The sequence below is a fragment of the Oncorhynchus clarkii genome, chromosome 7, assembly GCF_045791955.1.
Source record: "Oncorhynchus clarkii lewisi isolate Uvic-CL-2024 chromosome 7, UVic_Ocla_1.0, whole genome shotgun sequence".
NCBI classification, from domain to species: domain Eukaryota; kingdom Metazoa; phylum Chordata; class Actinopteri; order Salmoniformes; family Salmonidae; genus Oncorhynchus; species Oncorhynchus clarkii.
The window spans coordinates 18156984-18173284 of record NC_092153.1 but is presented as its reverse complement, the minus strand read 5'-3'; the positions used below and the strand labels follow the sequence as shown (position 1 = coordinate 18173284).

The 16301-nt window shown below is 42.8% G+C and overlaps 1 protein-coding gene across 2 annotated transcripts in view; it reads right to left on the bottom strand.

Annotated features, from left to right (window-relative positions):
- Positions 1-15398, bottom strand: part of LOC139413002 (E3 ubiquitin-protein ligase Midline-1-like) — a 48819-nt gene extending 33421 nt beyond the window's left edge. Inside the window, exon 1 of one of the 2 annotated variants that reach the window (XM_071159962.1) lies at positions 15375-15398. The gene's annotated coding sequence lies outside the window, so the exon portion shown is untranslated. Of the gene's footprint in view, positions 1-1203; positions 1475-15374 lie in introns of those variants that run through there. The other variant, XM_071159960.1, reaches the window with a different exon arrangement.
- Positions 15399-16301: the final 903 nt, after the last annotated feature.

Below are 16301 nucleotides of genomic sequence, written 5' to 3'. Positions count from 1 at the left end.
TATCTTGAAATCACAGCTCTCCCTTCATTATCAAAGACAATAAACGCAAAGCCTGATCCAAGATATGTTTGTGCTGTCTGTCAACTCATATGGTTATTGTCATGCCAAACATGGATCTGGAACCAGGGGAGAGAAGGTTAGAGGGGCATCTCTGTGCCTTTGACCCACAATACAGTAAGTGAAGGGAAGTGAACATGATAGGTTTGTGCTTAGGGTTCAGAAGAGCGTTGTCAAACGTGTGCTTGGCTGGAAAGGACATGTTGCTGAATGGGCAGATGTGACCTCTGCTTCCCTCCTACTCTGCGTGATCAGTATCACACCATGTTGACGGCAGTATGCTGAGAGGATTTGGAGGAACTCAGAAATAACATAGCATAAACAAACACACACACACACACACACACACACACACACACACACACATGCAGGTACACACACACGCGCACACACGCCATCCTCCCAATTGCCTCCCCACCCATGCCGCCCGCGGAGTCGGTGTGTCAAATTCTCTTCAGTGATTTATTTTTAAAAGCCCAACAGTTCAGGTTTCTCACACCACACTAACTTTGTGAACACCCCACCGATATCTCTCACCCACTCGCATAAAGTCTGCTAAGAGGACAAGAGCTCATCAGCGACCAAAAATTAGGTCACATGGAAACGATTGTGGAAATGAACAGAGGCATCACTCCCTGCACTGATACAATCACGACGTGCACCCTTAGGGGTCCCACTGTGTTCCTGCCGTCAAAAAATATTTGACATATCACAGTCCCCTCATCTGAATATGCAAAGCACTATGACAACTACTTATGTTATAACCCCAAACAGCAAATCTATTCTCATAAACACAAGAACACAGATGCTGAAGTAAAGTGTTTCATACTCAAATTCTGATGATCAATAGGTTATATTGATACAGTAGCATATTCACTAAAGTAACTACCTCTCACAAGTATATGGTGGTAGTCCCATCTGGGAATGTTGCCTACTTAACCTCATGGTCATACTATCATCAGCTCTATAACTGTGATCACGGTTAATGATGATTAGAACTCAGCGCTCTCTGTGATATCATCATCACTAGATGTAGAGAGCTTTGGAGAAAACTCCTGATGACCCCTGCTTTAAGTAACCAGAGACCCCATACCCTCAGGGACCACACAACAACATTTCCACACAATCAATCACAGTCCACCTTACCTGCCACATGGTTAAAATCCCATTGTCCATCAACAAAGTGAAATAAGAGAGGAAGAAGAAATGAGAGAGCTGAACTGAGCTGCTGAACCGTCAGGTCAGAGGAGGCCCTTCATTCTCCGTTACAACAGACCAGCTGCAGCAGTAGTCGACCTGCTATACTCCAGTCCGACTGGGGGAACTTTGTGTCAGTGTACGTCTGTCTCTGGCTGTCACATTGCCTCTTGTGGCGTATTTCCTCGCACCCTAAAGCCGCTCCTCTCCCCAGCCCAGTGAGAACACGCAGGCAGGAGGAGGGAATCTAGCTCACCGCTCCGCCTCCCCCTCCCCTTCCCCCTCCCCCTCCACTCTGTGTTCAAATAGCTTAGTGGGCGGCCCTGCTTTAGATGAGCCAATCGGGAGGTACTGTAGCTAGAGCAGGGACAGCCCACGCTGTGCAGTCAGTTGGTACAGTACAGTATGCCTGTTGTGGGATTATGGCATCTGAAATGAAAATGTGTCGATTTATAATGGTTTATAATCCTCTCTCCTTCCTGGTATTGTCCCACTTATAATTTTCACGCTCTTTGCAATCTTGCCAAAGTTCTCTGTCTCTCTTCGTCTCTCTCTTGGTATCTCTCTTGGTATCTCGTTCTCTCTTTCTCGCTCTCTCTCTTTCTCTCTCTCTCTCTTTTTCTCTCTCTCTCAAACACACACACACACATACATACACGCACACTAGCAAAAGTTCATTGTAGCATGCTTTTTTTCTCTCCCCAAATGAAAGAAGGTTAGATTAAAGATTCTGTCCGCAGTCATTTACTTCTGGAGACATGTAGGGCGTTCGTTCTCCCTCAACTTCTACATGATATTGAGGGACTCACTCACTGACCTTATCTTGGGTAACATTCCCCATAGTCACTTGAAAAGTTCAAATCTGCCACCTCTCCTCTAGAATCTGTGCATTTCAAATGTTTGGAAGAAGAATGTAATATGCTTGTATTAGTCAGAAAGAGTTGAAGTTTAAGACCTTGGTTGAATGGAATGAATCAGGGCGCTGGGCCTGACCGTGGCAGTGATTCTGACACTTATTTTTAGAGTTGGAACTGGATGAGAAAGGCACCGTTTAAAAATTGTACTTTTGAGAAAGACAAGAAAATCCATTTCCATCTAAGGTTCGTTTTAGACAAGAGTTGAGATCTTAACGGAAAAAGCTAAGTTCTTGTATCATCACAAAATGTGATTCTGCAGTATATGTCAGCTAAGCACATTTGATGAAACACGATATATAGTCTGCACAAATGTAGAAAAAAGATTGTACGTTTTAAGACAAAGACTATGTAGGAGGTTTGAGCAGGAGAGAGGTTTCTCTACCTTTGGGAAAAACACTACGCCAGAATAGCTTCAGTAAATAAGTGCCCATCTCCAGAGTAAGATGATATCCTTCCTTTCCCTTAGAGTAAAAAGAAAATCAAACAAAAACCCAGTTCTCTGGGCAACCTTTGGAGAGCTGCTGCTGCTGCTGCTTTGGGATGTGCTGTTAGGTGGAGAGGCCTCTTCAGAAAGCACATGAATACCCACAGTACAGACTCTTTCTTTAATTAAGCCCACAATAGACCTCCAGTCACAGAGCCTGGCTGGAAAGCGCCCAGCTCACTGTAATAACACAATGCATGCCACTCGGCACACAGGCAGAGCTCAGCGTTCTTCAGCCTCCTCAGTGTTCAAGAGACTCTTATACAAGTCAAAAAGGTCATTTATAACAAGGTCGCTCCTTGCGTCCTCCAATGTAAAGGATTTTATTCATTGACGCTGTGTTTCTATTCTTTTCTCTGTTCTTCCTGGAAGGACTGCAATCGAATTAGTAGAGGGAAGTAATATCATCAACCTACACAATGTCTGTGGAATCATTAGTGCAAAGTCATGGTGTACGAAGTAAAAATGCCAGCTCTTTCATCCGGAGTGGGCGATTATATTGGTTGAAACAGACAAACATGATTAGCACAAGCTGTTGTTTGGGGTTTCTCTATATTTCTTTCTCGGACGCGTTCTGGGAGCTGTGGTTTTAACATGGTGGAATGATTGGAATGTTCAGGAGATTGCCTCTTTTCTCTAAGTGAGCCCATTAAAGGGATAAGCCTGACCAGGGCTGTTACCAGATTATTTAGAGGGCACTGCCGCTATGGATAACACACACACACACACACACACACACACACACACACACACACACACACACACACACACACACACACACACACACACACACACACTATCATCATCTCTCATCTTCCTCCCTGGTCGTAACATCTTTACCACTCACATCTATCTCGACTCCCTCCTGCAATGAACTGGTATGGTCTGACAGGGGAGCTCCTACACATGTTAGTGGTAGTTTAATAAAGCTGAGTGGAAATCTAAAGCTCTCTGTATAGCTTTGTTGACAAAGCACTCACAGAAAAGGGAGGGCACTTTAATACAAGTACGCGTCTGCCTCGGGGGCATCACGCTCTAAGGCGTCATGGCCTCCAGGCAAATCCCAAACACATTTCTTCACTTGGTGACTTTTGCCCCTTTAACTGAGTTCAGATGGGCCTTTAAAGAGCATTTTTTACTCTTTGTAGTGATATATACGGCCAGTGTTTGCATCTGGCATCTCAACACAGGCACCTAGAAAATGCTTTCCGGGATGGCCCAATATTTTAGATCTAATCACCAAGTTCCACAGGTATGCCTGGCTGCGTGGTTCAACAAGACACAGAGAGAAAGAACATGTATCAGCTGAAAGGACCAGACATTCTATTTTTGTTGTGTTATGTTGTTCATGGACTTCCTCTGAGTCCGGCCGTGGTTGCTAGGCAATAACCAATAATTGGACACAAACAGAATGAAATGACCGCTCAGGGACGAATTAAGAGGTCAATAATGACTATAACAAGTGATGACTGCATTCTCCTTTCTGCCAGTGGATACGAACTAGTGAGATGAATGGAAATACAACATCAATATCTTTAGCATCATGAATTTACGGTTCAGTAGACGTCCTGATGCTGAATCAAATCCAGCGGTGAACAGTGCATTGCACAGTGAAAACAGTTTGCAGTGATGCTTGAAGTGTTGGCAAACACACACACACACACACACACACACACACACACACACACACACACACACACACACACACACACACACACACACACACACACACACACACACACACACACACACTCACACACACACTCACACACACACACACACACACACACCCCCTCGCCTGGCACTGAACTCAGCTGTCATTCTCTGTCATACAAGGGAAGTCCAGTTCACACACACACACACACACACACACACACACGTGCGTGTGCACAGACAAACACACATATGGGTACAAGCATGCATGCACACACACACAAACATACACACTTGCATGTCACACAGCATCACCATTTGCTCACAATAGGAACAATATTACAACGAGAACTCAAACTGTCAAATACGTCCTCTCCGCTCTCGCCATCACTGACACTAGCTAGACTCCAGCAAGGACATATTGAGTGAAATAAGGTTTTGGACCCTGTGATGGTGTGATGTGCTATAATCCTCTGCATCCTCAATTCAGTGACATAAATACTGTATATGTTTCATGCATTCACTATGACTTACTATGATTACAGCAGAACTGTGATGTGCCAAACCCATTACGACAGCCAGCTAATCCTTTTTTAACACGCATCGTACGGAGACACTATTTGTCGAGTGCCCATGTAAGCTGTGACGCTTGAAGTTATCAGAGATGAAACGATTAAAAAGAGAAATTATATTTAATGAACGCATCAATCATATCCAGTGTGGGGGAGTGAGCACTGGGCGTTTGTTCAGCCAATCTGATATATACAATATATAACGGTTTATAAGACAGTTATTACACGTCTTATAATAATTTATAACATTGTTATAATGCCTTGAAAGAATAGGTCAAAGAGGACGAATATGGATGGGAGAAGACTAAGTTCCCAGGCGGGCTACCACCTGTACCATACGCCCTCGCTAGCAACATCACACACAAAAATATCCAGGTGTATAAAAACGCAAGTTCATGAATAAGTCATGAATAACTCAGTCACTCTAACCTCGCTGTTCCCCTAACAGTGGAGCTAGAAGTAATGCAGTGTGTAATGTGACGGCCCGTTAGGGATAGACGTGATTTATCTCTCCTTCAAAACAGAGAGCAAGAGGTCTATACCCTCGGCTCGCTCAGAACTGGAATATCTCACTTCGCTCTTCGCTAATACGAAAGTTATGTATCATCTTTAGGCATCAAAGACAGAGAGATGGGAGAGACGGCAGAGAAATGCATAACGGCGCTAAGAGATGAAGGCGTAGGAACATTCATCAGAGTCATGCATTTTACATGAGCGGACACGGGCTAGCTATGGCAGAGGAATTAAAAATGGTGATGAGCGACCATTAGGTCTCGTGATCCATTGATACGCCCTCGAGCCAGGCTATAGTCGTGGATCCTATCAAAATCTCGAATGATTAATTTTCCTTAAATTCTGCATTCCAAAAGTTCTGAATAGGGTCCAAACTAAACAAAAAGTTCTAAGGATCTCAACGGGAAGTCAAACAATGGGTTTCTTTCACCTGAAATAGTTTTAACCCTGAACAGTTAAGTCTGAAAGGTCTAATGCAGCCGTTTTATCTCAATATCAAATCAATATCAAACCTTACTGTGATATTTCTCATTAATATGGTCAAAAAGATGCGAAAAAAGGTTCTTAGCAAAGATACATTTCTCAAGCAATAATTTAGCTAGGACTGTCTAGGAGTGGTCTGAGTAGGGAAGGGAACTCCCTTTTAATGGATCTATTCTCTTAGAAAAAAATATGCTATCTAGAACCTATACGGTTTTTCGGCTGTCCCCATAGGATAGCCCTTTGAATAACCCTTTTTGGTTCAAGGAACTCAAATTAGTTCTACCTGGAACCAAAAAGGGTTCTCCTCTGGGGACAGCTGAAGAACCCTTTCAGAACCCTTTTTTTCTAAGAGTGTGTAAACTAATTTACCGCCTGTTGATGTCGCCAGGCAGGCCAAAACTCCATTCCACCAAAACAGGCTAAAATGTCAGGTGGTCTTTTCAAACAGCTCTTAAACTAAAAGGGTATTATCATAATGTTCATAATTTCACAGTATTACTCCAACCTCATAGTGTGGAAATATATATAAAATGCATTTTTGACTGCACTGGGCCTTTAACAGATTCTGACTCAGAATAAAGGCAAACTAAGCACCTTATCTCTATTCTTTTTACATCGAAAAACGAAATCAATAAACCACCTACAGCATAGCCTTTGTCCAGCAAACGTTGCATTGTAAGCCTTTATCAAGACAGAATGTGATGTTTTGTTCTTGAAACGCGTTACAGAATTCACCATAGGCCACATACTGATTTCACATTACTTCCCTTGACACACCGTGGCTTTGTTGTCTCACAACTTGTTATCCGCTAACAAAGAAAGATGCTTTCTGATTGGTGCACTTGCAATGCAACCTTGACACTTCCTCTCAGCGTGTGCTCAAGCACGGGATGGATATCAAATTAGTCCAAATGGATTGTGTGGATGGAAAACAACATTGAGTGGTTGCTGCATCGAGCTGTGGAGACAACAGAGTGTGTCCATAGTCGATAGTGTGGAACGAGTGGCGTGAAAGCATGATCAAGTCAGCACAGTGTCACCCTCCCTGGACTAGATGTGTCACCCTCCCTGGACTAGATGTGTCACCCTCCCTGGACTAGATGTGTCACCCTCCCTGGACTAGATGTGTGTTAACATTACATTAAGTTGCACTTGTGATGCTCTTGTGACGTTTAGCAATAAGTGAATCTTCTACCGGTGTACCCAATGCTGAAATATTGTATGCGTTAAGATCAACATTACCGCAATGTTGTTACTAGTGTAATTGCAGTGTTACTACACGGGTATAAGAGCAGCCTAATGTATAGTGTTACCTGATTTTCATAAATATACCCTGTTAAGGTAACCTGTCCCATATGAATTCTAAATGGATTACTTTAGACTAATTGACCATTTATTTGACCATTAACTTTGGTGTTAGGCACTTCAGGGAAATGATATATCTAATATGCCAGGACTGCCCACCAAAGCCCTTGCATTTAATAATACTGTCCCCTTTAGCCTGTTCTATCACAGTGGAGATTAGGGGAAATTGATAACAAAATTACATTTCCCCAGGACCAATAGTGGCCTCTCTGCAGTAATGAGATGAATCACGGTTTAGCTGTGTGTACACGCACCTTGCATTTCAATGTACTGTTATGGTCTCCCTCCATAGACTGGGTCAAATGGGTCCACAAACACAATGAATAATTACAAAGCACAGCAGATTTTCAGCAGCAAAAAGTAAGTAGAAGGTTATCTAAGATGATGTTTCAGTGCTCGAGTTCTGGTAAGAATAAATGTGTAACCTTGCTGCAGTTTCACCACAGAGGCAACATGAAATAGGGAAGTACATTGATTGTCTTCTTTCCTTTTAAAGTAAACATATGTTTTCGAAAGGCTAGGAGACAATCAATACTGCTCTTTCTGTTCTCGCTTCTCCTCTCTTTTATCCTGGGCTATCGTCTAGCCTACTGCAGCTTGAAAAACAATCTACTGCTCCGTTGTATAAATGCAGTGCCATTGACAGGAAACATCATCCAATCGAATATCCAGTTAACGCCGACAGCTGTGTCCACAAACCCCATCTGCGCCTTTTGTCAATGCAACATTTTCTAAAATCATGTTGGCACAACGCCTAAAATCAACCAGTTCAAATCAGGTGTGCACTTGAGAAACAATAACCCTACATGATGGCGTTAGGCCCTTGTAAGTCAACTCAGATACTCAGATTAGGCTAATACTGGTACTGTCTGAGGTCAATGATTTGCCTTGAGCCTAAGTCAAGACGTTCAAGACAAAAATATATTTGCAGTTATCAGTTTCTGCTCTAAGGTATCTCAGGTTATTTCTGCTATATATTGAAGGTGACAACTGTGTTATAGTCAACAAACCTCCACAGCAGCTTCATATCATGTCCCTGCATACCCAAAGACTGACATCGCACTTTCATTAGATAGTGATGTGAAACCGGTCTCAGGGTAAAGTCATTGACCATTTTGTTTGTGGCAGGATCATAGCTGGTTTAATAGCCATGACATTGAAGCTAAAGACAAGTTTGCACAACGCCATCCCAGAGGTAATTATACTACGACTGTATGTCCTCTGCTACTGTCCTCAGCATAGAGCTGGAAAAGGGTGGCCACTGCCTCATTCCCAAGCCTACAAACTTTAATGAGTAGGTGCGGGTGGAAGAATAGAACTAAATATCCACCCTCCACCACAGTAAATTGGATTTGCTTGGTTTTCTCTAGTCTGTCTTTGCCAAGAGGTACGTTCTAGTGTCATGTCTGGTCACACGGAACACAAACCACCCTTCACACAGTCCAGTAACCCCACAGTGTAGAAGAGAAAGGCCCTCACAAACAAACCACTTTTAGTTCTATTGAAAACTCCAGCATTCTTGATTCAAGTGGGAAACTGTGTGATGTGGAGGAGCAAGAGAATGGCTGCCAGACACTGGAAGCCACAGCAGGGGGAGAGGATAGATTTTCAGCAGGAATTTAGGAGACTGGCTGGCCATGAATAGATCTGAGACACTGCTGGTCGCCCATGCCAAGGCCTTGCTTGGAAACGGTGGTGTTTCTACCATGGCAACAAGGGAGTTGGTTTATTAAAACCGGACCACAGTAATTAGACTAAATAGGGACAGTCCCTCTTTAGTCTAATTACTGTGGTCCGATGTGAACTCGCCTTTGCCTTGTTGACAACTGTGAACCTGTGTGGTATCTTCCCTTGTAGGCTTTGACTAACAACATGTAGCAGTCTATGTAAAGGAATATCTGTATCATTTATATAACTAATAGGTCAGCTTGGGTACAGAGGTTAAATATCACCATTTTGACATTTTAAAGAGACCATGTTGTTTTTTGAACTGATTCTGATCCCACCAAGGTAATGTGAATACATTCTCCATTTTGTTTTTACTGTTTGGGGGATGGCCATGATTCTTTGATGGAATTTATTTGGCAAGTAAACAAAGACAAAGCCTTTGTATAACAGCATCACTTTCTCTGTGTTTCTATGTTAACGGTCTCAGCAGTGTGACCAACCACAGCTCTGTTCCATGCCTCAGGTCCAGAACTGTCACTCCCTGACTTTGTCACGACTGCCTCAACTCTGTGTCAACTAGAATCAGAAATTTTCTGAAGCGAGGGGCAGACTGAAAGCTATTCAAATCTTTAAATACAAGTGTAGAATTTTTATTTGAGTCAGCAGCAACAGAAAATGTGAATTATCATGTAGATTATAAGTAATGGATGTTTTTGTAGGGGTTGATACATTTGCCATTAGGGCAAATCAAGTTTGACATTTTAAAGTGGAAATTGCTAACTTTAGAAGCCTTTTTAAACCTTGAATACACTACAAGTTATAATTTCCTGCTATGGAAAATTCTCAGCAACAAAACAGCGATCAAATTAAGATCCTACATCTATATGTCTGAGCCCAAGCAGTCCCATTTCACAGTTTCTCTCAGAGGACAAACATTAGCTCGAGGTCAACTGAGAAGTCTGAATAAGAAAGTACATCTTTTCACAAGTAAATAAAAAGTTCCGGACAGCTTTCCTACCTTTCATCGGTTTCCAAAGAGCATATTACCTTCCTGACCTCAATGTGTTTAGACATATTTCAGAATGTATCTTATCACTCCCTTGGGACTAGCTGATGGTGTTATACGTTTAGATGAGGGGTTGGAAGGAGGAAGCAGGCCCCTGCACCAATACACTTATCTTGTCATCCAATATTTATGTTAGGACACATTCTGCCGCGCTATAACAATGGGCCCAGGACAGAACCGTGTGAAAGTAGAGAGCAGCCACACAGAAAAACAACCAATAATGAATATTAAAACTTAGGTTGTAGCCACCAATTCGGACTCTTTATTTGATGTGCACTCTGTACACCAAGCATGTGTATTATTGATATTTATAAACTGGGTGGGTCTAGCCCTGCTCTAATTACATTGGTAACCAGTTTATAATAGCAATAAGGCACCTCTGGGTTTTGTGGTATATGGCCAATATACCACGGCTAAGGGCTGTATCCAGGCGCACATAAGAACAGCCCTTAGCCGTAGTATATTGGCCATACACCACACCCTCTCGAGCCTTATTGTTTAAATGTATGTACACCATGTGGATTATTCATCAGTCGTCTTGACTGAAACTCACTTCAAAATGTCCTTGAGTTGCACTGAATTGAAATACTTGATAAAAGCATCCTGCACATAATGAATGACATGTCACGTCCTGACCTTAGTTCCTTTTGTATGTTTCTATTTTACGTTGGTCAGGGCGTGAGTTGGGGTGGGCAGTCTATGTTTTGTTCTTGCGTTTATATTTCTGTGTTTGGCCTAGTATGGTTCTCAATCAGAGGCAGGTGTCGTTTGTTGTCTCTGATTGAGAATCATACTTAGGTAGCCTGTTTTCCCACTCTTGTTTGTGGGTGGTTATTTTCTGTTTAGTGTATGTCACCTTACAGAACTGTTTCGTTTCATTCTCTTTGTTATTTTGTTTAGTGTTCTGAGTTTAAATAAATATGAACATGGACACTTACCACTCTGCGCATTGGTCCGATATTTCATACTCGTCAGACGACGAAGACAACCGTTACATGACAACCACGTGGAAAAGGGTCACGGGGACATTTATGATTCATTTGTAGTTCTATGTGGAATTTACAATTAGGCATTGATGAATACATTATCCTGGGAGTTTCAAAGTGCTTCACCCCTAAAGGAAAAATCTCCCCAAACAACTAATTCCTATAATGTTGGTAGCAACATGAAAATCGTGGAAATTTGTTCCAGATCAAGTTGGTTACAAAATCCACAATGCGATACTCTCTCTATGGGCTGGCCTGCAAACATAACTCCATACAATAATACCAAAGTCAATATCATCATGTGAGTAGCTAGTTAGCTGTAAAACCGCCGAAACAATCTGGAGGCTATTTAAGAGTCTACATTCTCACCATGTTCAGCCTGCAGATCGATGTGCCTCGCAGAGTGGAGTCTGACATTCACAACGGAACCATGCAAGGTGCCCTGGACTGAAGAGGCAGACAAATAGGCAATATTAGGTGGACCTCCTGTTCAATTACACATTTCTCAATGTAGGAATATCGCAAAAATATTATCAAAGGCTCATTCGAGAGAAGACATCCTCCCGATTTATGACATCGGCCAGTATTGAAATCTGACATGATAGATGTTGATAAATGACAGATGATAGATGTTTTCACAATCTAAAAGTTATATTCCTATTAACTTCCAGTGTATTGAGAGTGGCTTTATCGCAATTCTATGTCATACCGGCCAAAGTTCTTCCTGCTTGAATGGCAATAGCTTAGATACACATGAAAACTTGTCCTCATCCCGTCAGTAGAGGATGCCTAGTAATTTTTTTTAAATGCCTTCCTCACCATCTTAAATAAGCATGCCCCATTCAAGAAATGTAGAACCAGGAACAGATATAGCCCTTGGTTCTCTCCAGACCAGACTGCCCTTAACCAACACAAAACATCCTATGGCGTTCTGCATTAGCATCGAACAGCCCCCGTGATATGCAACTTTTCAGGGAAGTTTGAAACCAATATACACAGGCAGTTAGAAATGCCAAGGCTAGATTTTTCAAGCAGAAATGTGCTTCCTGCAACACAAACTCCAAAAAGTTCTGGGACACTGTAAAGTCCATGGAGAATAAGAACACCTCCTCCCAGCTACCCACTGCACTGAGGATAGGAAACTCTGTCACCACTGATAAATCCACTATAATTGAGAATTTCAATAAGCATTTTTCTACGGCTGGCCATGCTTTCCACCTGGCTACCCCTACCACGGTCAACAGCACTGTACCCCCCACAGCAACTCGCCCAAGCCTTCCCCATTTCTCCTTCTCCCAAATCCAGTCAGCTGATGTTCTGAAAGAGCTGGAAAATCTGAACCCCTACAAATCAGCCGGGCTAGACAATCGGGACCCTTTCTTTCTAAAATGATCTGCCGAAATTGTTGCAACCCCTATTACTAGCCTGTTCAATCTTTCTTTCGTGTCGTCTGAGATTCCCAAAGATTGGAAAGCAGCTGCGGTCATCCCCCTCTTCAAGGCGGGGACACTCTTGACCCAAACTGCTACAGACCTATATCTATCCTACCCTGCCTTTCTAAGGTCTTCGAAAGCCAAGTCAACAAACAGATTACCGACCATTTCGAATTCCACCGCACCTTCTCTGCTATGCAATCTGGTTTCAGAGCTGGTCATGGGTGCACCTCAGCCATGCTCAAAATCCTAAACGATATCTTAACTGCCATCGATAAGAAACAATACTGTGCAGCCGTATTCATTGACCTGGCCAAGGCTTTCGACTCTGTCAATCACCACATCCTCATCGGCAGAATCGATAGCCTTGGTTTCTCAAACGATTGCCTCGCCTGGTTCACCAACTACTTCTCTGATAGAGTTCAGTGTGTCAAATCGGAGGGCCTGTTGTCCGGGCCTCTGGCAGTCTCTATGGGGGTGCCACAGGGTTCAATTCTTGGGCCGACTCTCTTCTCTGAATACATCAATGATGTCGCTCTTGCTGCTGGTGAGTCTCTGATCCACCTCTATGCAGACGACACCATTCTATATACTTCTGGCCCTTCTTTGGACACTGTGTTAACAACCCTCCAGACGAGCTTCAATGCCATACAACTCTCCTTCCGTTGCCTCCAACTGCTCTAAAATACAAGTAAAACTAAATGCATGCTCTTCAACCGATCGCTGCCTGCACCTGCACCTGCCCGCCCATCCAGCATCACTACTCTGGACGGTTCAGACTCACATCAAACATCTCCAATCCAAAGTTAAATCTAGAATTGGCTTCCTATTTTGCAAAAAATCATCCTTCACTCATGCTGCCAAACATACCCTTGTAAAACTGACCATCCTACCGATCGACTTCTGCGATGTCATTTACAAAATAGCCTCCAATACCCTACTCAATAAATTGGAGTGCCATCCGTTTTGTCACCATAGCCCCATATACTGCCCATCACTGTGACCAGCACGCTCTCGGTGGCCCGCCCCCGCTTCATACTCGTCGCCAAACCCACTGGCTCCAGGTCATCTACAAGACCCTGCTAGGTAAAGACCCCCCTTATCTCAGCTCGCTGGTCACCATAGCAGCACCCACCTGTAGCATGCGCTCCAGAAGGTATATCTCTCTGGTCACCCCCAAAACCAATTCTTCCTTTGGCCGCCTCTCCTTCCAGTTCTCTGCTGCCAATGACTGGAACGAACTACGAAAATCTCTGAAATCAGCTGTCAGAGCAGCTCACAGATTACTACACCTGTACATAGCCCATCTATATTTTTGCCCAAACAACTACCCCTTCCCCTACTGTATTTATTTATTTATTTTGCTCCTTTGCACCCCATTATTTCTATTTCTACTTTGCACATTATTCCACTGCAAATCTATCATTCCAGTGTTTTCCCTGCTATATTGTATTTATTTCGCCACCATGGCCTTTTTTTTGTCTTTACCTCCCTTATCTCACCTCATTTGCTCACATCGTATATAGACTTATTTTTCTACTGTATTATTGACTGTATGTTTGTTTTACTCCATGTGTAACTCTGTGTTGTTGTGTGTGTCGAACTGCTTTGCTTTATCTTGGCCAAATAAAGTTTTTTTTTTTTAAATACATGAAATGACCCCGGGAATTGATAGTTCATCGCTCAGAGGTGCACAAAAACAATATAACATTCAAAATGGGTCAATCTTTCATCTATAATTGACCCAAAAAGACCAGAAGTTAGGTCAGAATTGCGTGTCTCGATGTTCCTTTGTTGTTAGGTAGCCTAGGGGTTTCGAGCGTTCGGCCAGTAACCAAAAGACCGCTGGTTCGAATCCCCAAGCCGGATAGGTGAAAAATCTGATGATGTGCCCTTGAGCAAGGCACTTACCTTAATTGCTCCTGTACAGTAAGTCGCTTTGGATAAGATTGTCTGCTAAATGACTTAAACGTAATGTAAATGTTAACTATCAACAGCAAAACATGTACAACTAAATGTATCCCAGGTCAGTTGCAGGTGCTCAGAAAAAGCCTGACAACATGATCCTGCAGATGAGTGCAAAATGAAAAACATTTGTCCTTGAGCGCAGTTGAAGGCACTGCCCTATAATGTACCCTGTACATTATTGTATTAGATTGCTATACAATTCAGCAGTGAGCATGTCATTCAGAGGTTTGATTCTGGCAAAACCTCTGAAGATAAATCTCTTGAAAAAGGCACAAGATATGATTGCTCCAAGAGTATTTGCCCTTTTCAGAGTCCTTCTGGCTGCTGCCTGTGAGAGTACAAAATAGACCGAAGTCTTATTCCAATGAAACAAAGACTTGGGTCATTATATTAGACATCAGTCGGACAAGACTGGAATTATGGTCCCAATACGAATTCATCTGAAAAATATCCTCTGCATGAAAGCTAACATCACTTGGATGTTTGTTTCAACATGCAAAGCAAATTGCCTACCTGTTTCAGCAACAATAGTAGGACATCACATTTTCCATTGAAATGTGTGTTATAATGTTCTCAATAACTGTACTGCAAAATGAATCCGCAATGTAATAGGTTTATGTATTATTGAATCTATGGTATTTGTAGTCTCTGATGTATACAGTCCAAACAGTCAATTTCAAAGTTGTTTTTGGACATACATTTGCATATAGTTACCTCAAAGTATTTGCACTTTTATTTACTTTGTGTTACTGAATCTGAATCAATTTGAAGTACATCTCAATGCCATGCTCCAGAAGTCTATCCCAGTCCAATTCAGACCCGAAGAGTTGAAGCCACAGATAGAATAACAACAACGTACACGTGCAGGCGCCTCCCATGCCCAAGCACATGGAGCCCCCGAAAACACACCTCCCTGTGTTTGACCAAGCTTAGTCCATCAGCATCTTCCACTAACTAAACAAACTCCAATAGCCCACAAGGATGGCCCTGAACAAATTAAAGAAGTACTTACATTCAAGACTCTTTCGTGATCCTCCAACCGAGAACAGACAAGCATAGGATGACCAACCTTGGAAAACAATGAAGCACGATAGAGAGAGAGAGAGAGAGAGAGAGAGAGAGAGAGAGAGAGAGAGAGAGAGAGAGAGAGAGCCACGTATCCAACGGGCACTCAAAACGCAACATGAGTGATCAAGCCTCCTCAGTGACTCTTTCTCTCTGTTGTTCTCCCCCTCCTCTCCTTCTCATCCCCCCTTCCCCCTTTCCCCTGACTCGTACTTGTCAAGTTGCTCAGGAGAGCGTGAAGCAGGCTGGAGAGACCAGTGCTTTGAGTGCTTTATCATGTGGTTTGGACCTCTCATTCCCATTATGCGGAACATTGAGCGTTGTGCCTCCTGCTCCTCCACCACTCCCCCCCCCCCCCCACCTTCCCTCTTCCCACTGTCCCATTCGTTGACTTCAGACTGGGACACAAAAGAGCGGGAAACCTCAGGGGGGAGATGCTACTGATTGTGTTGACACTTAGCAGGACAAACCATTGGCACTAAGTCTGCTATCTATATCACTGTTTCTCATAAACATGGTGGATACAGTGCACCAGCTCTTCTTGCTTGATCGTTTTTAAAACACGTGTTAACTCTGAACATTTATCCTGTGCTTCTTATAAACCTACTTATAAAACAACTCTTAGCTGTGAACTGTTATAATAAACTGTAAACCTTTTTAAAAGATATGTTTTTGTAAAGTGTAAACTTGACTATACCTGAAAATAAAGTGTAAACTCCCTCAACTTGAGGTGTGTGTATCATGGGGTATTCCAGACAGTCCTTGAAGGCAGAAGGATCAGCTGGGGTTTTCTTTCCATTCAAACAACAGTCTCCCTTATTGTTCCTGATGATAATCAAGCTCTCTGTGGCGTCGCCCACTGACTTGGAAAACA